Below are 24,599 nucleotides of genomic sequence, written 5' to 3' on the forward strand. Positions count from 1 at the left end.
ATTCTCAAGCTAGGACCTGATGATGAATTAGCTGTACAAAAGATAGAAGAAGTACATAATTTCCTCTTTTTTAGCATAAAGGTGGACTTTTTCCAACTAGTCAAGGGCCAAGGAGCAGTGTACCATCCTGGTTCAACAAAAAATGTTGTTTGACCAAAAATGCTCAGATTTACTGCCATTAGGAGCTGTAAGAGGGAAGATGTTCAGGAAAAGAGAGACAAATATAAATCAGTTCTAGCATTGGCAAAAAGGGAATGGAACTGCCAGAACTAGGACCTTCTTTTAGCTGCCTCAAGGGAAAATAGTCAAACCCTATTCTGGAACCTAATGACCACTGGTATTAGGGAAGGGAGATCTACAATCGATAACAATGTAACAGCTGAGGCATGGATAGCCCACTTCTATAACCTATACAAACAAAAACCGGAGGCAGGCTCATCTCCGAAACACACAGTAATGTCCCTGTGTGCTGGACCAGAAAGGGGTGATAGAGGTTTTCTCCCAATAACTTGTAAGGAGCTACAAGATGGCATCAGAAAGATAGCCCCACAGAAATCTCCTGGCCTCAATAAGACCCCAGGAGATCTGTTTTTATCAGAAATAGAGGTGCGAAGACCATATTTTACTGTGGTATTTAATGCCATTTTTAAAGGTGCTAGTATATTAAACTTGTGGGCCAGGCAGTGGTTGTCCTTATTTATAAGAAGGGTTGTCCCTTGGACCAAGCCAATTTTAGATCAAATAGTTTAATTGTTATGGCACAAAAACTTTACTGTAGGGTTATATTGAGGAAGCTCTAATATTGGCTTGAGGAGAATGATATTCTTTTCCCTCTTCAAGCGGGATTTCGATCCAACACTTCCACTGTGGATCAGATCTTTAGACTGCAGGTTATTTATTGAAAGACAATCAATTTCGAGAAGGGAAGGCTGTATGCAGTCTTTGTCTGTTTAAAAGCTGCCTTTGACCTTGTTTCTAGAACCCTGTTGTGGAAATGTCACGCAGAACTGGGCATCGCAACCTATTTGTGCAGCATTATTGAGAGACTGCATCAAAACAACTATGCACAATTGGATGTGGAAAGCTGGGTGAAGTTACTGATCCTATCCCAGTGAAGCACGGCATAAGACAGGGTTGTGTAATGCCCCCCACCCATTTTACCCTGTTTTTAATGATCTGCCTGAATTTTTTATAGCTCTATAAATGATGCCCAACATCTAGCGGGCTTGAGAGTTCCCGCCCTCATGTTCAAAGACAATACTCTTTTGCTGTCAAAGACTCTCATGGGGCTGCAGTAAATACTTGATGGTTTTAGTAGATTTTGCAGTGCGAGGGGGTTGGAAACTAACATTATCAAAACAAAATATATGGTTTCTAACCCCTGCTCCTTATTGCGGCCAATCCTACTTTAGACTGTGTCCGCCTAGAACAGGTATGTCGCTTTAATTATCTAGGGATCACACTAGACGAGAAGTTAAACTGATCATCACATGTTGCTTAAAGAAAACTAAAACAAGAATAGCAATGTGGGGGTTTGCTGAAGTTGTATAAAGGGTAATTTTGTAAATTTTTTGCATGAGTAGCCCAACTTTATATGTTCCGGACACAACCGGTCACCCTTAATGGTTTAGAGCTATGGGGGCACAGAAACATCAAACCCCTGGAATTGGTAGAAAATTGATTTATTAGGCAAATTTTGTGCCTACCGGTCAGTACTCCTTAGTACCATTGAGGCTCGATTTGGGCCTAAGGACAATAACTGACAAGATTGAACTTTGTCCCTTAATCTTTTGGAGACATATCTGGGCCACACCCAAACTTATGCCATATCGAAATGGGTTAGAGGAAATTAGTAGAAATTCAAACGTAACTAACCTACCTTGGATTACATCTATGAAAGATTCCTTAATGGGCATAGGTTTGGATAATCTCTGGAGTGATCCAGTAGGCTGCTGCACTGAAATTACTATGTAGGATTTTAAAAATCTATTCCACACTTATACACATAATCTTCTCCTAACGCGTGCACAAGGCACTTTAACTACCTCGTTTTTATTGATAGAAGATAACTATTATTATGAAAACATTTTTGATGATATTGAACAAAATTTTGCACAAAAAAACTATACCTTCAGTTTCGACATGGAAACCTGCCTCTTAAATGTTTTATATTCAAAATTACAAGAGCAACCCTTATGTCCCTGCGAACCGGGTAAGTACAATGTACTACAAAAACAATGTTCACAAGGAACTAATTTAAAAATAATAATCTATTGTATACAACATCAATAGTTGTTTTTGAATTTCTTAAATGTTTTAGGTCAAAATAGTCAAGTTCCTTGAACAATACAGACCAGGGGTATAGCATGTGTGGCTATAAGAAGGACAATATACCACACCTACTTTTGTTGTTCATTGTATAAAGAACTGCGTGCTAAATGTCTGATTCAAGTCTGTTGAAAGCTGGGTGTTAGTAGGTATAAGGAAGCTATAAGGATTCTTCAAGCTGACACAACATTTTATTTGGTCTTTGCAGTGTGCAGCTATCTGTTCAATGCCTGGCTAATAAGAAACAGAAAACCAGTAAATTCTAACTAAATTTTTTTTTTTTTTAATTTTCTTTTACTCTTTAACAAATTTTATAATCTGAGTACTTATTAGGTTTTATATGAATCTGTGAGGGCCATGTGTGTTTTTATACTTGAACCCTAATGTTGTGGTGCTTTGTTTTATTACCTTTTTAAGGTACTGATGTTGCTCTTAATGCTTCGTTTTTAATGTATTCTTCATGTGCGTCTCTTTTATGGTATATTACCAAAATATTGAATTGCAAGTAACCAAAGGATCTCTGTGACAAAAGCTGTAACTACTTGAGCTATCCATGTAAATACAGTTCTGTGATTTGCATGGTACACTGTCTTTGCAGCAGGCATAATAATATATTAATAATAATTCCATTTGTAAAGCGCCTTGTTACATCCAACAGTGTGTTCCCGCGCTAAGATATAACCCCCTGAAAGGAAAGAAAGGAGAAACTACACCTAGACTAAGGAGAGGGGGAATGCTGAAAGAAGACATCCAGATATTCCCTATTTGGGGTGAAACATCCAGGTTTTAAGTCTCTTGTGAAAGGTGCAATCAGTAGGTTCGTCTCTTAGGGTCAAAGGCAAAGTGTTCCACTTTTTGGCTGCGAGATAGCCAACGGATTGAGCTCCCATCCTATCTCTTTGGATTTTAGGCACCTGGACCAGATGGGCTCTCGTAGATCTGAGATTGCGAGCAGGTTTGTAAGAGGTTATCAACGAGCGGAGTTAGCTTCGGCGTTTATTCCACAGAATTGTGTGGCAGTAACACATGGTTTTGTAAGTAATCCTCTTTTCCACAGGTAGCCCGTGAAGAGTAGACAGAGCTTTAGAAGTAGATGCTCTTCTTGGAAGGTTCAGGACCAATCATGCAGCAGCATTTTGGAAACGTTTAAGTTTAGTTAGACCTATTTTGGAGACTCCCAGATAGAGAAGGTTGCCATAATCTATCTGAGATGTGACCAGAGCATCCACAATTGTTTTTCTAGTTGCAATAGGTATTAGATCTAAGAGTTTTTACGATTTTGAGAGTCCTGAAGCATGTTCCAGCTACTTTCCTGATTTTGACTCTCAAACGAAAGTTTCGAATCAAACTAGACCCCCAGATTTTTAGTTTCTGCTTTAGGAACAGGGGTTTGCCAACTATCATTACTTCAGTTTTATTGCTGTTTCGTTTTAGGCAGTTGTTGGACATCCATGATGAAAGCTCCCATAGACAGGAGAAGGACTGGTTTGCATCTGTCTCCGTGTCCTGAGATGGAGTGACAATAAGTTGTACATCATCCACATATGACATGTTGGTTACATTGAGTTTTTCTACAATTTCTGCAAGAGGGCCAATGCAGAGATTGAATAGAGTGGGGCTCAGTATAGAACCCTGTGGGACCCCTTGCATAAGGAGAATACTCTCTGATATATGTGGGTTGCTGGGCGACTTGGAAGCTACGAGAAAGGAGAAAAGAGGTCATCCGGCGTGGAGCTTAGCCTCTAACCCCGCATCACCCTAGTCTTTGGAGAAGTAGGTAATGTGATACAGTGCTGAATGCTGGGCTTAGCTCCAATAGGACAGTGCTGCAGTTTGTCCTGCGTCAGCACATTTCTAAGGGTTTCAGTTCTGAGAAGTAGGTCCGACTAGGAGTAAGAGGCTCTAAATCCAAATTGTGCAGGGTGAAATAAATCATTCAAACTGATATGATTTACATGTTGATTACTCACCACTTTCTCCGCAACTTTGGCGAAGAATGGAAGCAGAGAGATTTTCTAACATATTAACTCTCTACACTACTTTATAATAAGTCAAACCTGTCACTAGACAAAGATCCATCTCTCTCCAGCCAGAACATTAATCACCAGAGTTATCTTGACATTTTAATGTTGCCTGAAAACTGCTGCACACACAGCACAACCCTAAAACCAGACTTGCTCTATAGGCGTCCTGAAATGACATGTATTTGAAGGAGCTCTCGGATAAGATAAGGAGTGAAAAAGAGGCTCGGTAAAAATGATTTGTTAAACAAAATAATCAAGTTCAATGCATTTATTTCAAACTGCCCCGGATTGGCCTCCTGAAATGCTCCATTCTTAAATGACGCAGCAACCTTTTTTAGGTCTCGCCTGAGACAGCGCTTTAGCGCTGCCTCTCGCGAGAGCTTTTGTAAATGGGGGATCTGGAAGTGCAAACAAGTGCTTTCAGTCCTCCAAATACAGTGCATGTGCGCCGGCCGGGCGTGCGCACCATTTGGAGGCCTGAAAGCACTCGTTTGCTTTCACTTTTGCAGGCCGCACGGCCGCTTTGATGTGATCGCGATCACTTTCACACAGTTTGTGTGCGGCCACTGCGAACATCAAAGCGCCCGCGAAATGTACACGCCATTTGCCACCCCCTCCCTTATCCCACTTCCTGCTTGTCTTGTTTTTTTTCTTTCCACTGCTTGTTGGAATTTTCAGCCCCCTCCCCCCGAAATTTGGCTCTAGTTGCCCGCCTGTTTCAAGCATCTACATTTAGACACAAAATATGACCCATAGGCCTCAGTAACACACAGACCCTATAACATAAACTGCTCTTAGTGCAGAAGGCTCAACAGACCTTGCATGGGTCTGCCGTAATAAGCATGTCCATCAAAGGTTAGTTATACAAGGGAATGTTTGAGTCCGTCTTCAACAACTGAAGACTAGATAAGCACAAGCGCCATTTGAGCGCATTGGATATTTTCACCTGTTTTAGCAAGACAATGCATGTTGGCACACAGCACGTCATTTGCACCGTGCCATCTGGAATACTTGCTGCCAGAGAGCACAGCTACCACCCACTTAGTGGCAAGAGAACATTACCTTCTTGGATGAGGGCGTGGCCTAATGCAAAATAAGGATTTTTTTGCCCATACGCACATCACATATGTTCCTAAATAAATCGTGTGCCTGGCATCAGAGAAATAAGCAGAATGAGCACCAACTATACATTAACACAATTTTGGCATGCTTACTACCCCCTCACCCTGCACCTCCCCCGGCCCACCCGCAGTACTCCCTCCAGGAGCCGTGCACCAGGCTACATTACACAAGGTCACATTTTTTAAAGGGCCGGGTGAATAAGTGATTGGCCCAGAATCACAGCATTTTATGCTGATGCCCGGGACTCGAACCCAGTGTCCCAGTTCCACCCGTCAGCTTCTCTGGCTTTCATTACGTACTTTTTACGAGAATGGACCAATCATTTATTTCAGCACTCACCCTTTGCTACCTCTTACTTAAGCTTTGACGTTTTCTGAGGTAAACATTTATTTTTGAAATATCTTTGGTCTAAAACATCATGATCTCGGCCGTCCTCTGGGAAGCAGGCCTTGTAAGGCCACTAGGCCAGTGATTGGCAGCTTCTGGAGGGAATTAACTTCATAGTCCTGCCTTCTCTGCCCTCCCTTCCTGATCTGCCTGGTGTTCTCTGCTAATATATGGCGTTTAAGAATAAACCGTTTTTAAGCATCTCTTGGGAACAAAACACGTTTAATGTTCACAGCAGCTTGGAGATCAGTGGCCACCAGCTGGCACGTTCTTTCATGACAACTTTTGCCCTTCAGGCTTCTGCAAAGCAGCCAAGTGCCCCTGAGGGATTCCCTTTTTTCTTTGACACACAATCGTAAACGATTTAAAGCGATAATCTTAATTCAGATGTAATTTCTTAAAGAGATGCTAATACAATGTTAAAGAGGGGCTGTCGCATTGAAACGTACAAAATGGAATGACGAGTAATTTTCAAAACAAACTCACTGATTCTACTTCCTTTCAGCTTCCTGCTTTAAAATCCTTTTGAGCTCAGTGCGTGATTATGATGTGACCCTGCCTGAAGAGTGCCCTATAATGTCCTAATCACGTCCCCCAGTAGCCCACCACCCAGCCCTGACTTAAACCCGATCCCTACTTGCAATAATGTAGGGGCTAACCGGAGTACAGCTCGAGCCATCGTTTTGACATGACGCGTGTTCTCTAGGGTCAGCTCAGTATAAACCGATTATTTTCATGACATATTGCGTAGTCATGAGGGTCCCGCCATAAAATAAAGACTGCTGTGTGGCTGCATTGCGTTCACTGTGGGTAGCACTTCTAAGTACGATTGGGAAAGACACTGAAACATGTGTAAGTGGCAGCTTGAGTTGAGACTCAAGTGCGTGTGTTTTATCGGGCATACAGTGCTTAGTTTGCATAAACAAAGACAAACATTAGCAAATGCTTTTTATTAGTGTTACCCGATCTTTTGGCTTTGCCAATACGTTTTGCTGTGACTGCAGCAAAAAGAACAAGCATTTGTAATGCAATAGGTGTCGCATTTGCGAGAGTTTGAGCTATTAGCATTGTAAATGACAGTGCCTTTTATTTATGTTTTAAAAAAACAAACTTAAATAAAAATCATTGTCATTTACAATGCCAATAGCTCAAACTCGTATAAATGCGAGACCTATTGCATTGCAAATGCTTGTTGTCTTCGGTGCATGTCCTGTGCCTCCTGCAGCGCCGCCTGCCGCACAAGTAAGAGATTTAACACCTGCAGAGAGGGACAATAAAAGGACATTTCGTCGACGCACTCCAGAAAGTGTGAAAACAATTGCCACGTGGCGACGACAAAATGTCCTTTAATGTCCCTTTTGCTCCTGGGGGTGGCCAGGGGGCTCTCAGAGACAGTCTGGGCACAGGAAAAGGCAAGGCTTCACACACGCATCCTAAAGGGAACATACGTGGAGACCATAGTGGAAGGGCAGCCCGGCCACCACAACCTTCTGGATACAGCCCTGTGCGATCATCAGGAAGGGGACTAAAGCTTGCCCTGAACCGTGACCCCAAAAGACATAGTCGAGGGCCATTTCCAAATGAGTATCTAGAAGGGTAGATGACGAAAGGCAACAGTGGGTTTGTTATGCAGGCGGTAAAGTATATATGAAAAAAAAGAAATCACCGTAACTACACTTGGCTAAAGGGAGGTTACACTGGTTTACACTTGATGTGTTTTATTAAAAATCATGAGGCCCAAAACCTAATGAAATCCGGCATTTGCTGCTATGATCACCTACAGAACCATTGCCCCCCCAACACACACACATACAGATCTCTTGAACTCACATATGATAACACATGTATCATCTTTTCAGAGAGGTAGAGGACACAGTGTGCTGGAAGAGACTGGAAAATCAAGTAAGACGTGTGAGGGATCTACTCTGGGATTGGAGCATTTGAAAGATCTCTTTGCCTTTTGCCAGCCTATGATCGAGTCCAGACAGATCTGAGGTTCAAATCTCATCCTGAGGTGCTGTATCTTCTGTTGTGCCAGGAGGGTGCCTCTGCATCCTGTTGCCACCAACCCTTACAGACTAACTATAACTAGGCTAGTCACTAGAAACACCTCTGTTTAACAACGAAAAATATCTGCATGTGAGAAATATCCTGCCCCAAATAGTTTGTAGAATTCTAAGAGTGAGTGGTACCCAAAGTCTTCTTAGACCATCTTGGAGCGTGTGTTTTATGCTAGCATGTAGACATATTAGCACATTCTTTCACTAACTAAACATTCTGTGCCAGGTGTTATGATGCATGCATGAATATATGTATGGTGGATAGAAAGAATAGCTCTATGTGTGTCATAACAGTGACAGAAATTTACAAATGCTTCCACTCTTTGACGTCAAAGAGGTGGACTGAAACCCTAGCTCAAGTAGCCTCTATTTTCCATTTCAAATCTCTGTTCTTGAAGCCAACATGGAATACTAGTTCGCTCATCTGGGAATTTTTTTAGGGAAGCCATGGAAATGGAAATGATACGCCTTGTAGAAAGGCGGAGCCACCTTCAGGAAGGTGTTTCCAGGCCTGGCCATTAAGGGCACCCCCTCGGTGATGGTCCACATCACTTGAATTGTAAACATATTAAACATGTGGCCTTGCCTCCTGAACAGTAGCGTCATTCCCTGTGGTTTACAATGATGTGTTCAGCTTGGGAATTAAAGTTGTGCTGTTTTTTCAGTGTCCACTGGCATATTTTTCTTTATTTCCGATTCCTACAAGCAGTAGCTAAGAATACCGATGATTTGTACAACACTCTTCAGTGAGGGTAACAGTGTAAATGTGGCTTCACTTATTCCAGGAAAAATATCATATACAGTTAAATAAAATTAAATATAGATCTGTAAATGAAGGAGAAAAGAAAGTCCGCTGTTTTCACAGTTAAAGACTGTTTGAAAGTGAATTTATTGCAAGCCGTGCTTGCAATTGTTAGATGCACCCTGATTTAGGAATTTTTTCAGGGGTACCCTTATTTTTTCAAAAAATGAAAGCGAATTTATGTCCGCCTTGTGCCTTGCTGTGACGGCTGATCTATGGTATGTTTACTCAGACTTGTTGTCTATGCGCTCTTGAAATCACCAATCTGCACTGTTTATTCCTCTTACCACTGAGGGTATCTCTGTTCTATTTCACTCCACCCTCCCTTAACTAGGTCAGGCCCTGAATCTCAAATTCCATCTTCACTGAAGCCATAAGTAGGGAAATGCCTCGCCTAATATCAAAGATGATGTCACCATCTCCTCTATCTGGATTATTTTGGCATTTTACCATCTGCCCCAATTATACTCCTGCACTATCTCAGCCCAGTGCCTCGTGGTGTTCAGAAAATCTGGCCTTTCTTAATAAGGTCTGTGAGCAGGAAACACGTGCAGGCGATAGGTAGATAATTTGAAATTGACTGGCAAGTGAGTACTTTGAACGTTCTGCAAGAAGTACCTCTGCTCTCATTTATAGTGCAAATCTGAAGTATTTCATAATGTTAAATATCTGTTCACCCTCACTCATGGAGAAATATATATAGAACATCCTCCCTGACTTTTTGCACGGAAAAGTCACATATTTTCAATGTCAAAATTAATAATATTAAGATCATTGTTTCCCTTTTATTAAACCTCTAGCATAGGCCTTTTCTGAACATGCTCTCACACTGTCTCCTCATGTACATTAGGGACCGTCTCCTTTCTTTCCAAAGTTTTTACTCAAGGAAAACTGTTAATATTCAATTTGAAATTCCATTGACCTTAGTGCCATCAAAACCAGCAGCCTGAATATTCCAGTAGTTACTCTGATCTTAGGTAATCTTTGCAACTCATACTTAGCTGTGTAAGTGTGTAGGAGGCTGGCAAAGTATATAGTGTACACCTATAGTGAGGCACTGTGCACTGACTCCAGGCAACCTTTTTAGTGATAGTGTTTAGGTCCCTGAAAACCAAAGTTCTCAAGGGCTAGCTGTGGAGAGCAGCTATGGCGTATCCAGGAGTGTGTAAAGCAGTTGCATGTACCACTTAGTAGATCAGTAAGGTATTCACACAAGAAAGAACCAGACCAGGTGAGTAGAAAAATATTGTATATTTGTTACTACATACCAGACAATAACTTAGTATACCTCCTAACCGGAGGTATCAATTACACACAAGAAATAATTAGAAAACAGATAAATAGCATAGAAAAGGACATAGGGCCCCACCGGGGGGGGGGGGGGCAAATCCTTATGCTATAATAGTAGCATGGGGAATAGGTACAAAAACTGGACTAGCACCCATGGTTGGAGGACCCCAGGGGAAGCAAGGAACCACCCAAGGTGAGTAGCCAGGGACCCCAAGGTGCCTGGGTGCAGATTGGTTACACCTCGTCAATGTCCACAGAACAACACAGGTAAGTCGTGTTTGGATTTTAGAGATATAGGACCCTTCCCAAAGGACCCCAGAGGAACCACTTGGAGGAAGAAGGGTGGCAAGTCACCCCACTCGTGGATACCCAGAAGAGACAGATACTTTCACCAGGGATCCCAGGTGCATGGGCCTGAAGGGATGTCAGAAACCACTGTAGATACCAATGGAGAGTCGTGGAAGGTCTGCAACTACAGCATCTCGTGGATGAGGTCAAGCAGAGGGGACAGAGTCCAAACCACCTGGAGGTGACCAGGAGGCACAGGAGTGCAATGCCAGTCGTGGTTGAAGGTTCTTAGTGAAGTACAGTGTGAAGAAAACAGCAGCTGTGAAGGCCCGGCAACATTGCAGAAGACCAGGAGTCCTTCACGAGCTGTTCCATGCCGGTCAACGAGTGCAGAAAAGTCAGTTGCCAGCAGAACCACCAACAAGCCTTGACAAACGCAAACAACGGTTCACAGGCGAAGATGCAAGGAAGCAGACCAGCAAGGTCTGAGGGACTAAACCAGCAAGGCCAAGTCAGGACCGGCATGATGGAGAGCCAAAAAGAATTGGTTAAGCCCCCTCGAGGACTTTCTGTCAGCAGGCACAGGAGGTCGCAAGGAAGCCTCAGCAGCACACCGAAGAAGAGGCCCCACGATACAAGGGATGCAGGCAGGATGACAAGTTTAGAGCTGTAGAGTGCTGCTCGGATCTTGCAGATGTCCCATGCCAAAATCCAACAAGCCCTGGCAATGACAGACAGATGCAGTGAACAGGGAGGCAGTCACCGCTGGCTGGAGAGGGATTATAGTCTCACAACTTGCAGAGAAGACTGGCCAGCCTCTGGTGAACCAACGATTCACCACCTGTGTTGCAGAGCCGGAAGATGTCTGTGGGACAAGAGGATCAGCATATCGGTAGTCAATGTCAAGGTGTCTACGGATGCAGGGAAGTAACTCCTTCACTTCAAGGGACATGTCGTCAGGCTGGGATGCAGGTTGAGTCCTTGGTGACTCGGAGGATTCATGGCCATGAAGTTGCAAATCTTTGGAGAAGCACAGAGAGGAAGATGCAACAGGATTCTTCCAACTGGAAGCAGTCTTGTCAAGGGCCCTGATTTAAAGAACAGCGGAGTTCCAGTGTCCACCAGCTGAAGAGTATTTCAACAATCTTCAGATGATGAGCAGTCAGTTCCAGAAGTTGTTGTTGGGATGAATCTAAGCGCCTACCCTTAGTGTACCCCTTAAGTAACCCACAAAAGGGAAGGACCTCTTCTGTGGAAACCTACCTATCGGAGGGAGTCAGGGATGCTACTCAGATGTCCTAGCCAGTCAGATGCTCCGAGGGGCCAGGATTCAACATGGTAGAATCAAGGGACCACCTGGAGGAGCTCTAGAGCACCTCCCTGGGGAGGAGCTGGACAAGGAGGTGGACACTCCTCTGTCCCCCTGTCCTTTATGTAGTTTTGCACCAGAGCGGGAGCCAAGGGCTCCTGGACTAGGTGAAACTGATTTATGCAAGGAGGGCTCCAAATGTGCCCTTCAATGCAGACTGGTGACGCTTGGCAGCACCCCCCCCTACCTAATTCTAAAGAAGAGGTAGTCACACCTCTCTGTAGCAGCAAATCCTTTGTTCAGCTTCCCCTGCCCAAGTTAGGCTCATAAGCAGGGGGGCAGAACAGTGTCTGAAGCCAGCAGCAGCACGGGCTGGCAGGCCGACCCTGAATGGCTAAAAAGGTATGTATTGCAGGGTCCTCTAAGGAGGCCCCAGTACATGATATAACACATGTAACACTTGAATCAGCGTAGTTGCATGATTCCAACATGTTTGATACCAAACACAACCAGGTCTGGGGTAGCCATTATTTAGCTGGACATCTCGACATGCCAGTGTCCACTTCAAATCTTACGATGGCTGCCCTGCACTTACAAAGCACCAATAATGGAGTCTGGAGTTTGTAGGGGCACCGCTGCTCATGCACAGGTACACACACTTGGAACCATGCACCCTGCTCTTGGACTGAAGGGCAGACATTAGGGGTGACTTAGAGGTTTTAAGTGCAATGACCAGGATATAATGAAAAACTTAAATCTAAAGTGAAGGATGCATTCTCCCCTTCACGCAGATTGCAATGGCAGATCTGCAGACACAGTTTGCATGGGCTCCCATGGGTTGCATAATACATGCTTCAGCCCATGGGGATCCTTGGTGCACCAATGCCGTGAGTACCTCCGTACCTTATACTAGGTACATACAATGATACCCCAGTATGCCAATTCTGGGGTGTACAAGTACTTACCAACAAATTTAGAGGAGAGAGAACACAGTCACTGGGGTCCTGATTAGTAAGATCCCAATGAAATACAATCAAAATACACTGACACCAGGCAAAAGGTGAGGATATCTATAGCAGAGAGATCCTACTGTTCTACAAAGTGGTCCAGGAGACCTGCCTACACAATATTTCATTTCAGCCACTTGCCTACAATATTATAAAAAGCAGTGATAACATTGAGTTTTTTCAGTTCTTGGAATTCAGTTGTCTGTTGGAGCCTTTACAAGCGGGGTGTTATCCTGGCTGCAGAATGCAGTCCATATTGTTTACAGCTTTGGACAGTTTGAGCAAGGCCCTTGACAAAGGGGGTTGTTTTGCTCTCATCCTTTTACGCCTCTCGTTGCCTTTAGCACTGTCTCCCAGCCAATCCTATTTCAACACCTTACAAGGAGTTCAGAGGTGTAATTCCTTGTCTTGGCTTGCATCCTTTCTCTTTGAACCCTCTCAATGTCTCTCCGTTGTTCGACACTGTTCAGACTTTAGACCTCTTGCTTGCTGTGTCTCCTTTTGAGTGTCCTTGACCCCCACCATGTTCAACATCTATGCTGCACCCCTAGCCACCATGATACATTCCTTATGCTTTAGCTTTTTTTGCTATGCTAATGACACTCAGCAGATGGTTGGACAAAGTAAGACAGTATGTGCTACCCTCATATGCTTCCTTGAGAGCCTTACTGCCATAGCCAAGTGCACGACCTTGAGTTTTCCCAATATTAACAGTGACAAGACAAAGTTTCTCATGTTTGGTGACTCGGCCACTCTGTGGTCCAATAACTGGAGGATGGCTTTAATCCTGGTAAACCAGGTCAGTCCTCTGCTGTGAGAGCTCTCAGCGCAATACTATTTAATTCTACTTTATTCTTTAAATCATAGCTGAACAAATTCAATTCTCTTGTCTTGCTTCTTCTCAAAATGTCTTAGCTTTGTTGTCAATCAACTGCCGCAAATCCAAACCAGGTGGCATTTCGGTATGCTTGGGTCTCGCCAAGTGGATGACGGCTCAGCTTCAAACAACGCATCACTCAGCTTCCCTGTCTCCCCGAGGGCTTTCCTGCAGCGATTCAGGTTCAATGCACTGCCTGAACATGAGCGGCCGCACATGAGAGTCACTTTCATGGGCCTTCCAATATCAATGACCCAAATCATGGAAACTGACCTATCTTCATTCGACGTCACTGCTGCAATATGTTGTATATTGATTCTTCATGTAATATGTCTGACACTGGTCATTAGCCCTTCTTTAGTGTTCCTACCTCCTTAGCTTCCCAGAATACCTGTGAGTGTTCTAACTTGTACCAGAGTGTTCTACCTTTGTCAGTTGATGGTCTGGTCAGCTGGTGAGGTGTGCGCTCAGCTGTGTCTTGAATAAACCTACATGTAACGTAACTAGAAGTATCTTGCCTTTCTTACTTACAACACAATACAAGCCCTCTAGTCACATCTTGGGCTCACTTTGCCAATCTCTGCACTGTGTCGCAGTCTATGTTCTGCCTGCTATAATCTGGAACTCCCCGTCCCATAATATCCTCGCTAAAAATGAATCATTAAACTCTTGAAGAATACAGCACTTTTTTCTTCCATCGTGCACTAATATTTCTCTTTCCACCTGTGCACTTTAATTTCCTCAGCTCCAAGTACCAAGATAGCTTTCACACACTACTAGGGCGCAGCTGCCTTCTCCACATTTTCATTAATGTATTCATTCATTCATCCATCCATCAATCCAGCCATCCTTTTTTTATTTTTTGCACTGGTTGGTTCTATTATAAGTTTTTTCCTTGAAAACGCTGCACAAACGTACACGTAAATTACTGAAGCGAGGCAAGAAGTAAAATTGATTAATCCCGTAGCCCCCCTCCCTCCTCCCCCCCCCCCCCCCCCCCCTGTTCCTGCTCTTCTCTGTACTTGCAGTGTAAGGGTTGCGTTCCCTGTTATCAGTGCTTGAAATGGAAAAAGTGCAGGTAACTCCAGAGTAACTGTTTGTTTCTTAGAAGTGCCAGTATTCACCAATTAAAGTATTGCACCTCGGCTGAGAAGTGCAGGCACTCTCTCGCGCTGGAAATGGAGAAGTGCAGGTACTCGGTACCTGGCAGCACCGGGCCATCGGCAGCAGTGTCTGTCATATGAAAACAATTCAACTCCACCGTTTGTCTATTCCCCAATGACCCTAACCATGGACCGGAATCTCGAAGGTTTCTTTGTGTTCGGAAACTCAATGTCTGGCTGTAATTCCCACTTTCTCAATTTTCTCTCAGGGGAAGAGCCGGTGACGTCACTCCCGGAGTATTATAAATATTTCTGCACACAACAAGAATCCGCTGCACAGCGGGGAGCATTCAATGGCGCGGTAAATACCACGGAGCAGTGCCGTACAGTCCCGTACCGCACTGCCCTCTCACGGCGGAACGTTACCACTGAGCTGGTATTTTGTGCACCGCGGGGGGTTACTAGTGAGCTGTGTTTGTGCATCGCGGAGGGTTACTAGTGAGCCGTCTTTGTGCATCGCGGAGGGTTACTAGTGAGCCGTCTTTGTGCATCGCGGAGTGTTACTAGTGAGCTGTTGGCTTGTGCACCACAGAGGGTTACTGGTGAACTGCATTTGTGCACTGTGGTGCGCAAACACGATAGGACGATGTCGACCTGCTAGAAATGATCGATGCCTGGAAGCAGAAAGGATTTGTGCACATCAAGTGCGTACTTGGCTCCCGGTGGGGTAAGTAAAGTACCATATCTGGAAGCCCTGGGTACTTGAAAGAGAGCCGAAAAGTCGCCATAAAAAGGAATTACTTCATGTGACTGCCCTAAGTTCCTAGATTTCCAGATTTAGGTTATAAGTGAAAACATAAAATCACCGGCATACCCGCTATTTATCCGGATCATTGTTAATGTCACTTTAAATATAAGCAGGTGCTAAAAAATCCTCATTATTTAGCCAATCAGAACCACACAGCACGGAAATATATTAGAAGCAGCGTATTTCATTTTTATTACAGAACTAAAAAAACATTAAGCATGAACTATGAAAAATTAAAGAGTCATAAAGTGTCAGACACTGATTTGCAAATGCTTAAAATAGACTCATATGATGTACTGAAGACGGACAAATACAGATTCCTTAAATTACCCTCGGCCAGCCGCAATATAAGGAGTCGGTGCGTTGCCACTGAAAACAGTGATTCTGAATCGCAAGTTGTGAGTAGGGCCAAAAATACTTTTTCGCATTCGCGGTCGACCCCCTGGCGACAGAAAGTAAGCATGTGCACATTTAGAAACTATAAGAAGCTGACATCACAACTTTACAGTGAACCTGAAAATACATTTCAGTGACGTGCAAGGTGAATATATATTGAGTCGCTCATGACACGACAAAACATATGTGTGTCTGTTGTGCGGCATTCATTTGTTATCTCCTCCCTAAGCTCAGCAGCGTGTATCTCAGTAGCCAGCGCCTGGATACCCTCACGGGTGACGAGAAGCGCTCTACAAATCTATTGATTGATTGATGGAGTAGTGTGCTGTGGTGCTGCACCACCACTTTCTCACATTGACACTTTGTGCAGCGTGTCTTTGACCTCTTTAAAGCCGCTGCGTAAGGTTCCTTCCGCCTCCGTCGCCGCCACTGAAATAGCCCTAGTGCAGCACTCACCGTCTAAAGCAGACGTGACCAGCAGTACCCCAGAAGCATGTCCAGGACAGCGCACTTTCTCGGATTGTTTGGGGACAGCACGTGTGCACAGGTTAGCTGTGGCACACACTACCCTGCTATGCATCGTCCAGGGGTTAGCCGTGGCACACACTACCCTGCCTATGCATCGTCCAGTGGTTAGCTGTGGCACATACTACCCTGCCCATGCATCGTCCAGAGGTTAGCTGTGGCACACACTACCCTGCTATGCACGGTCCAGAGGCCAGCTGTGGCACATACTACCCTGCTATGCATCGTCCAGAGGTTAGCTGTGGCACACACTACCCTGCCTATGCATCGTTCAGATGTTAGCTGTGACACACACTACCCTACCTTTGCATCGTCCAGAGGTCAGCTGAGGCACCCACTACCTTGCCTATGCATCGTCCAGAGGTTAGTTACGGCACACACTACCCTGCTATGCATCGTCCAGAGGTTAGCTGTGGCACACACTACCCTGCTATGCATCGTCCAGAGGTTAGTTACGGCACACACTACCCTGCTATGCATCGTCCAGAGGTTAGCTGTGGCACCCACTACCCTGCCTATGCATCGTCCAGAGGTTAGTTATGGCACACACTACCCTGCCCTTGCATCGTCCAGAGGTTAGCTGTGGCACACACTACCCTGACTATGCATCGTCCAGAGGTTAGTTATGGCACACACTACCCTGCCCTTGCATCGTCCAGGGGTTAGCTGTGGCACACATGACCCTGCTATGCATCGTTCAGGGGTTAGCCGTGGCACACACTACCCTGCTATGCATCGTCCAGGGGTTAGCCGTGGCACACACTACCCTGCTATGCATCGTCCAGAGGTTAGCTGTGGCACACACTACCCTGCCTATGCATCGTTCAGATGTTAGCTGTGACACACACTACCCTACCTTTGCATCGTCCAGAGGTCAGCTGTGGCACCCACTACCTTGCCTATGCATCGTCCAGAGGTTAGTTACGGCACACACTACCCTGCTATGCATCGTCCAGAGGTTAGCTGTGGCACCCACTACCCTGCCTATGCATCGTCCAGTGGTTAGCTGTGGCACACACGACCCTGCTATGCATCGTCCAGGGGTTAGCTGTGGCACACACTACCCTGCTATGCATCGTCCAGAGGTTAGTTACGGCACACACTACCCTGCTATGCATCGTCCAGAGGTTAGCTGTGGCACCCACTACCCTGCCTATGCATCGTCCAGAGGTTAGTTATGGCACACACTACCCTGCCCTTGCATCGTCCAGAGGTTAGCTGTGGCACACACTACCCTGCCTATGCATCGTCCAGAGGTTAGTTATGGCACACACTACCCTGCCCTTGCATCGTCCAGGGGTTAGCTGTGGCACACACGACCCTGCTATGCATCGTCCAGGGGTTAGCTGTGGCACACACGACCCTGCTATGCATCGTCCAGTGGTTAGCTGTGGCACACACGACCCTGATATGCATCGTCCAGGGGTTAGCTGTGGCACACACTACCCTGCCTATGCATCGTCCAGAAGTTAGTTATGGCACACACTACCCTGCTATGCATCGTCCAGTGGTTAGCTGAGGCACACACTACCCTGCTATGCATCGTCCAGGGAATAGTGTGGCGCACACTACCCTGCTATGCATCGTCCAGAGGTTAGCTGTGGCACACACTACCCTGCCTATGCATGGTCCAGAAGTTAGCTGTGGCACACACTACCCTGCTATGCATCGCCCAGACGTTAGCTGTGACACACACTACCCTGCCTTTGCATTGTACAGACCTCAAGCGGGCACTAGCAGTGAACCCCAGGGACAAAAAATTGATAATTAAACTGAGAACGGAATATAAATGTGCGCTCAAACAGAGGAAGCGTGAACTGCAGCAACAGGCTTGGGATTCCCTTAACCAAGCAGCAGAGTTATCGAATTGCACCCTATTTTGGGCCACGGTTAACTCGCCTTTTTTAACGTATCAAGCGAGGGTTGGATTGCACATTTTTCTAGCATTTTTGACTCTAATAATGTCACTGATGCCAGCCCCAATAAGTGGCCTCTTTTGCCCCTGGACATTTCTATTAGTGAGGTTAAATGTGGTATACGTGCTAGCAAAGGAGGGAAAGCCCAGGGCCGGATGGGGTACCTATAGATGTCTATAAAGCTGCACCAGATGTCTGGGGCCCTCTTTTAACTATCGTTTTTAATGCAGCTGTGTGTGCCGAGGCCCCTGTAACCTGGGGCGAATCAATCATTGTGCCAATTCATAAAAAGGGAAGTAGGTCTGATGCTAAGAATTACCGCCCGATCTCTCTACTTGACTCTTCAGTTAAGATTATGAGTAGAGTCATGCTAGTGAGATTAGAGGAATGGGTTGAGCAGGATAGCATACTGGCCGACAGCCAGTATGGTTTTAGGAAGGGACGGGGTATGCTCGACCAGTGCATCAATCTTGATTTACTGATTGGGAAATATACTGAAGCGAAACCCGGCTCCCTGTATCTCTGCTTTGCAGACCTGAGCAGCGCATTCAATATGGTAGATCATTCTATTCTATGGCCAACCTTGTTAAAGTTAGGAGCACCAGAAGGCATAATCTTTTTTCTCACTAGGTTATATGAGAAATTGAAAACCAATGTACGTTTTGGAACCAGAGGAGAATGTACCCCAAAAATCTGTGTTACACGAGGAATTAGACAGGGCTGTGTTCTGGCACCCCTCCCATTTATTTTATTTATTAATGGAATTGATGCTATTTTAAAAAAAAGTTAATGCTGATGCTCCCCAGATCAACGGTGTTCCGGTGCCGGTGTTACTATACGCCGATGACGCTGTTTTACTTTCTAGAACACCTGTTGGACTACAACGACTAATGGATAGTTTCTCCTCCTTTATTCAAGGTAGAAAACTAGTAATTATTAAGGGGAAAATGCATACCATGACCTGTGGAGCTAAAGCTAAAAGGTTGAATGCCTTTTTTATAGACGGTGAAAAGGTGCAACGAGTGGACACATCTTGTTACTTAGGTATTACCTTCTCCAACGACAGGAAGTGGAACAATGAATTTAATAATATCCGGAACAAAATGGCAAAAATTGCCCATGGTATTTATAGATTTGCTGCAAAAGTTGGGGATCGTCGTACCAGGGATATGCTCAAGATTTACCAAGCTAGATGTGTGACCATAGCTTTGTATGGGGCGGGAGTATGGGGCTATAGCTGTGCTTACAACTTACAGTTGGAGGAAAATATGTTTTTAAAAAAGCTCCTGTTTTTGCCCATCTCTGTCTCAACTGAATTAAGCCATCGAGAACTAGCCATTAATTACCTAATTGATTTGTTATCGCTTAGACCATTGATGATTTGGCGGTCTTTTTGGCTTGGCGATGAGAAGTCACTTAATAGATTTATTGTTGAGGATTGTTTACGTTTGGATAAATACCGAGATATTCCCTGGGTTAAATATGTCGTCATCTGTTTTTCAGACATTTTTAACCTGAATATTTTAAATAACCCTAGCGCAGCATCAACGATCTCCAAATTAGAAATGAAAAGTATATTCCTGACTTATGCGGAAAGGAAACAAGCAATCATAGCCGGATCATTGTCCTCTGTCATTTTTTATAATAGATATAATTTAGTGGAGGGTTTTCCATCTTACCTAACTATGGTGACTAGGCGTTCACACAAATTTGTGCTAACCAGACTAAGATTTGGGATGGCACATTGTTTAGTGGCCCATTCAAACATTAAGAAACATCCGATCGGGCCATGTAGGTGCGATGATGTATCCACACAGAGCACTGTGCACCTTCTGCTGTTCTGTAAACTGTACACGAGGTTTCGTATAGTATTTTTGAAACCTCTGTTTGTTAAATACGGAGTACGTACAGTCAAATATGCTATGGCTTTAATATTTAATTTGTAATCGGCAGATATTTGTTTTTATACTGCCACATTTTTAAACCAGTGCATCAATTCCAGGAAAGGTATGAGTTTTAATGAATTCTGATTATTAATCTCACATATTTATGAAGATAATATGCATTGTCTAATGAGTCATTGACTATAACTATCAATTGTAAATTTTAGCTGTAATGTCTTTTTTAAAATGTATTGTTGTTTTTTGTTTATGCTTTTATGGTCATTTACATGTGCCGAATAAAGCTTCATGAATTGAATTGCATTGTACAGATGTTAGCTGTGGCACCCACTGCCCAGCCTATTCATCGTCCAGAGGTTAGCTGTGGCACCCACTACCCGGCCTATGCATCGTACAGAGGTTAGCTGTGGCACCCACTACCCTGCCTATGCATCGTCCAGAGGTTAGCTGTGGCATCAATACCCTGCTTATGCATCGTCCAGAGGTTAGCTGTGGTACCCACTACCCTGCATGGCATCGTCCATAGGTTAGCTGTGGCATCACTACCCTGCCAATGCATCGTCCAGAGGTTAGCTGTGGCACACACTACCCTGCCATGCATCGTCCAGAGGTTAGCTGTGGCACACACTACCCTGCTATGCATCGTCCAGAGGTTAGTTATGGCACTCACTACCTTGCCTATGCATGGTCCAGAGGTTAGTTATGGTACACACTACCCTGCCCATTCATCGTCCAGAGGTTAGCTGTGGCACTCACTACCCTGCCTATGCATCGTCCAGAGGTTAGCTGTGGCACACACTACCCTGCCCATGAATCGCACAGGGGTTAGCTGTGGCACACACTACCCTGCCTATGCACCGTCCAGAGGTTAGTTGTGGCACACCACCCTGCTATGCATGGTCCAGAGGTCAGCTGTGGCACACACTACCCTGCTATGCATCGTCCAGACGTTAGCTGTGACACACACTACCCTGCCCATGCATCGTCCAGAGGTTAGCTGTGGCACACACTACCCTGCCTATGCATGGTCCAGAAGTTAGCTGTGGCACACACTACCCTGCCCATGCATCGTCCAGAGGTTAGCTGTGGCACACACTACCCTGCCTTTGCATCGTCCAGAGGTTAGCTGTGGCACCCACTACCCTGCCTATGCATCGTCCAGAGGTTAGCTATGGCACACACTACCCTGCCTTTGCATCGTCCAGAGGTTAGCTGTGGCACCCACTACCCTGCCTATGCATCGTCCAGAGGTTAGCTGTGGCACCCACTACCCTGCCTATGCATCGTCCAGAGGTTAGCTGTGGCACACACTACCCTGCCTAGGCAGCATCCAGATTTCTGCGGATGCCCTTCATCCTTGGTGCTGAACGTGGCCCGCGTACTGCGCAGTTATCATGTACTGACACGAACACTGAGCTTATGGTAAGACTGAGAAACATGATCATATGCATGACCCTCAGGGCACATTTCACAAAGGTACACCTACACTTTTGTGTACGTTTTCTCTTTTTTGATATTCACAAACAAAATATTTAATAGTAACTTTATGATAAGATAGGACAGGCAGTCGGGGTGGAGAGCTTCACGCATAAAAATATAGGACAGGCAGTCGGAGGGGGGGGGGGTGGGGAGATGCTTCGCACATAAAAAAGTAGGACAGGCCACATCTTTTTATTAGTGGATTTTTCCACCCCCAACTACGGAGACTGCGCAGTTGTAAAGCGACTATTTACATTTTTGTTTGCCAATACTGAAAAAGAGTAAACTTACACAAAATGTTACGTTTACCTTTGTGAATCGGTACAAAGCCTTTCTCGCTCAGCACATTGGCAAATAACACGTGTTCGCCAGTTTGACAACATTATACCGGTTGCAGCATGATATATATATATATATATACAGTGCTTTAAATGAACCGGTACTCACCGGTACTGAGTACCGGCACTTCCACATTTTCTACCCGTCAGTACCGGCACTTTTCTTTAGTCAGGGAGAGTACCGGTACCCTGATTAGTGGAACGGCAGGCTCAGGTTCCGTATCCCATCCAACGCAGGACAGATGCCGCACTGCTTCCGAATCTCGCAGTCACACTGAGCCTCTGAAGTAGACACTGCTAAAGTCCAGAGGCGCCCCTTTGAATGTCCCCACACTGCAGGCGTTTGAGAGGGCTTGCATCACGTTGTGATTAACAGTGCAGGGTCTAGGCAGACCCTGCACTTTTAATTAGGCGTGCCAGGAGCATTCAGGTGTAAGTGCTAACTGCCAGCATGAGGTCTGAATTTTCCTTGTCTAGAAACGCCTGGCTCAGCAAACTGGCGCCTCCCTGGTGACTGGGCACAATGGAAGCCTACGCGGAAGCGGTGAGGTTTGGTCGGCATGTTCATTTGTTTGTTTACTGGCCTCCTTCGACTCTGTACTTGTGACCTTCACAAATGCTATTTTATATGCTGCTTTTCGGAGTGGGACATTGAGACATTTTAGCATTTCCCCTGAAAACGTAAGAGTTGTGAGTTGCCGTTTTTCCCGCTATGATTGCTTGCCAATTACCGGCATAAGGAATTAAATGAGACAATTATGTTTCCTGTCGAAATGCGGTTTAGCATTCGGCTTCTACTGAGTTATTTCTATGATAAAATTGCTCTGTACATAAGGCCTATGTTAATTTGCAGTAGGTTATGCCTCATATTTGACTTTTTTCAGGTTGAAACTTACATAACTTTCATAACTTAACCTGGGGCATTATGGGACTAGTAGTCCCAGTTGTGCTATGAATGTTAACATGCAGGCCGACAATTTTGTCCGTAAGATTACACAATATGTGTTTTTCAGCCTCTTGCATGTTGTTCATTAAACTTAATATTAGACTGCCCCTACCTGTAGAGTGAGCATGTGTAGTATCTTGTGGCACGCTGTTTATTGGGCGCTTCAGAATATCGCTCCTCTCTGCAATGCATTAATAAGAGAGTAAGCCTTATTGGTGTGTCATTTTCAGATTTTATCCCAAATGAAATACTGTCTCCTCTTAATTGGTCAAATTATATATCAGCAGCATGTTTTTACTATATGTTTTAACACATGGTTTTTATTGACTTTACATTCACTGAAGGGGTAAGCGCCATCTTAGGAGTCCATTCATACACATTTTTGTGTTTTTAATAGTATATACCCAACCCTTTGGCGGGCAATTTGCTCTTTCATGTGCTCTTTCATATTCACTGGTAATGTGGACTGATTACGCCCCACGCAGTCAAATGTATTTTATAATTTTGCAGTTTGCCTAATTATGTTTTTGGCGATTTTTCATCTAAATAGCCACACTATTTGAGTGCCGAGTTGTGAATTATTCACTTCATGTGTCTGAAGCACTACGGAACATCTCATTTCTATGTTTACCATGCCTAACAGTGGGGGAAGGGCTATTTAAGCCCACATGTGTATGGCGCAGGCCAGATTGAGAGAGGCTGCTTTGGTAGCCGAAACGTTTCTCTTCAGTTGTAGGGTTGAGGGAGACCCGAGAAAATAAGGAATGCCATTTACCTTCAATCCTCGTGTGTGCCTTCTTCTGATGGGAGCAGGATGGATCGTGGATATTATATATATATTATAAATATCCTGTTTGGCTTTCATTTTGTGTAATGAGGTAACCGATTTTGTTTACATAAACACATTTCTCATGTTTTAATATGCACTGCAACTTGCATAGAAGTCATTATGTATAATTATGTCTTGCCCTTAGCCCCGCCCACCTGCCACACCTCTAGCTCACTTTAATGAGTACCTGCACTTATTTTTTCCCATTTAAAGCACTGTATATATATATAGTTTAGCCAATACGATGCTAGGTGCACCTATGTTGATAACTGACTTACAGAATAGATACATGCGTGAATAGGAACGGAATTCACAACGTTATAGGTGTCCTAAACTTCTGTGTGAGGATGAATGAAAAGGCATATTTGTAGAAACAAAACAAACAACATATTAGCGATTTCAAACTGTAGTTCCCGTAATGCATCGTGTTTGTATGGGAGGATGTCAGTCTGGACCGACGGTTGCTATGATACTTTGGGACTTTGATACGTTTGACGCTCTCTCTGTAGCATCCATAATGTGTGGTGAATGAGAGAGACCTTCACGTACTCATATCACACTTATGATGGGCGGGCTCCCAACTGGCAAAAGGGGCGTGGCTGCAGATTTGTCAGTGTTGCTGACACCAGCTATAGCTTCCGGCGGAAATGCTCTTTCACCATCTGCTCCAGTGGGGCAGATTCTGGTTTTCTGCTGGCTCCACCACTTGCCTTTTGGTGGCCGGGCATCCTTGGCATGCGAACGCAGATTGTACCGTGGCTTTCTCACCTCGTCAGCGCTTCTATTTATTACTGCAGCAGCAGGAATATGTTGCTGATTGTGAGTCCAAATTTTTTTTTGTGGCTCCAAGGATGGTCGGTGAAA

At 44.7% G+C, this 24,599-nt stretch overlaps 1 protein-coding gene across 6 annotated transcripts in view; it reads left to right on the forward strand.

The window, feature by feature from the left end:
* Positions 1–15,196: 15,196 nt before the first annotated feature.
* Positions 15,197–24,599, forward strand: part of LOC146806147 (olfactory receptor 52K1-like) — a 73,806-nt gene continuing 64,403 nt past the window's right edge. For 3 of the 6 annotated variants that reach the window (XM_085620590.1, XM_085620591.1, XM_085620589.1), the window contains exon 1: positions 23,595–23,784. The gene's annotated coding sequence lies outside the window, so the exon portion shown is untranslated. Of the gene's footprint in view, positions 15,325–22,318; positions 22,505–23,594; positions 23,785–24,382; positions 24,555–24,599 lie in introns of those variants that run through there. The other 3 variants (XM_085620594.1, XM_085620593.1, XM_085620592.1) reach the window with 3 other exon arrangements.

Source organism: Triturus cristatus, chromosome 8 (genome assembly GCF_964204655.1).
Source record: "Triturus cristatus chromosome 8, aTriCri1.1, whole genome shotgun sequence".
NCBI classification, from domain to species: Eukaryota; Metazoa; Chordata; class Amphibia; order Caudata; family Salamandridae; genus Triturus; species Triturus cristatus.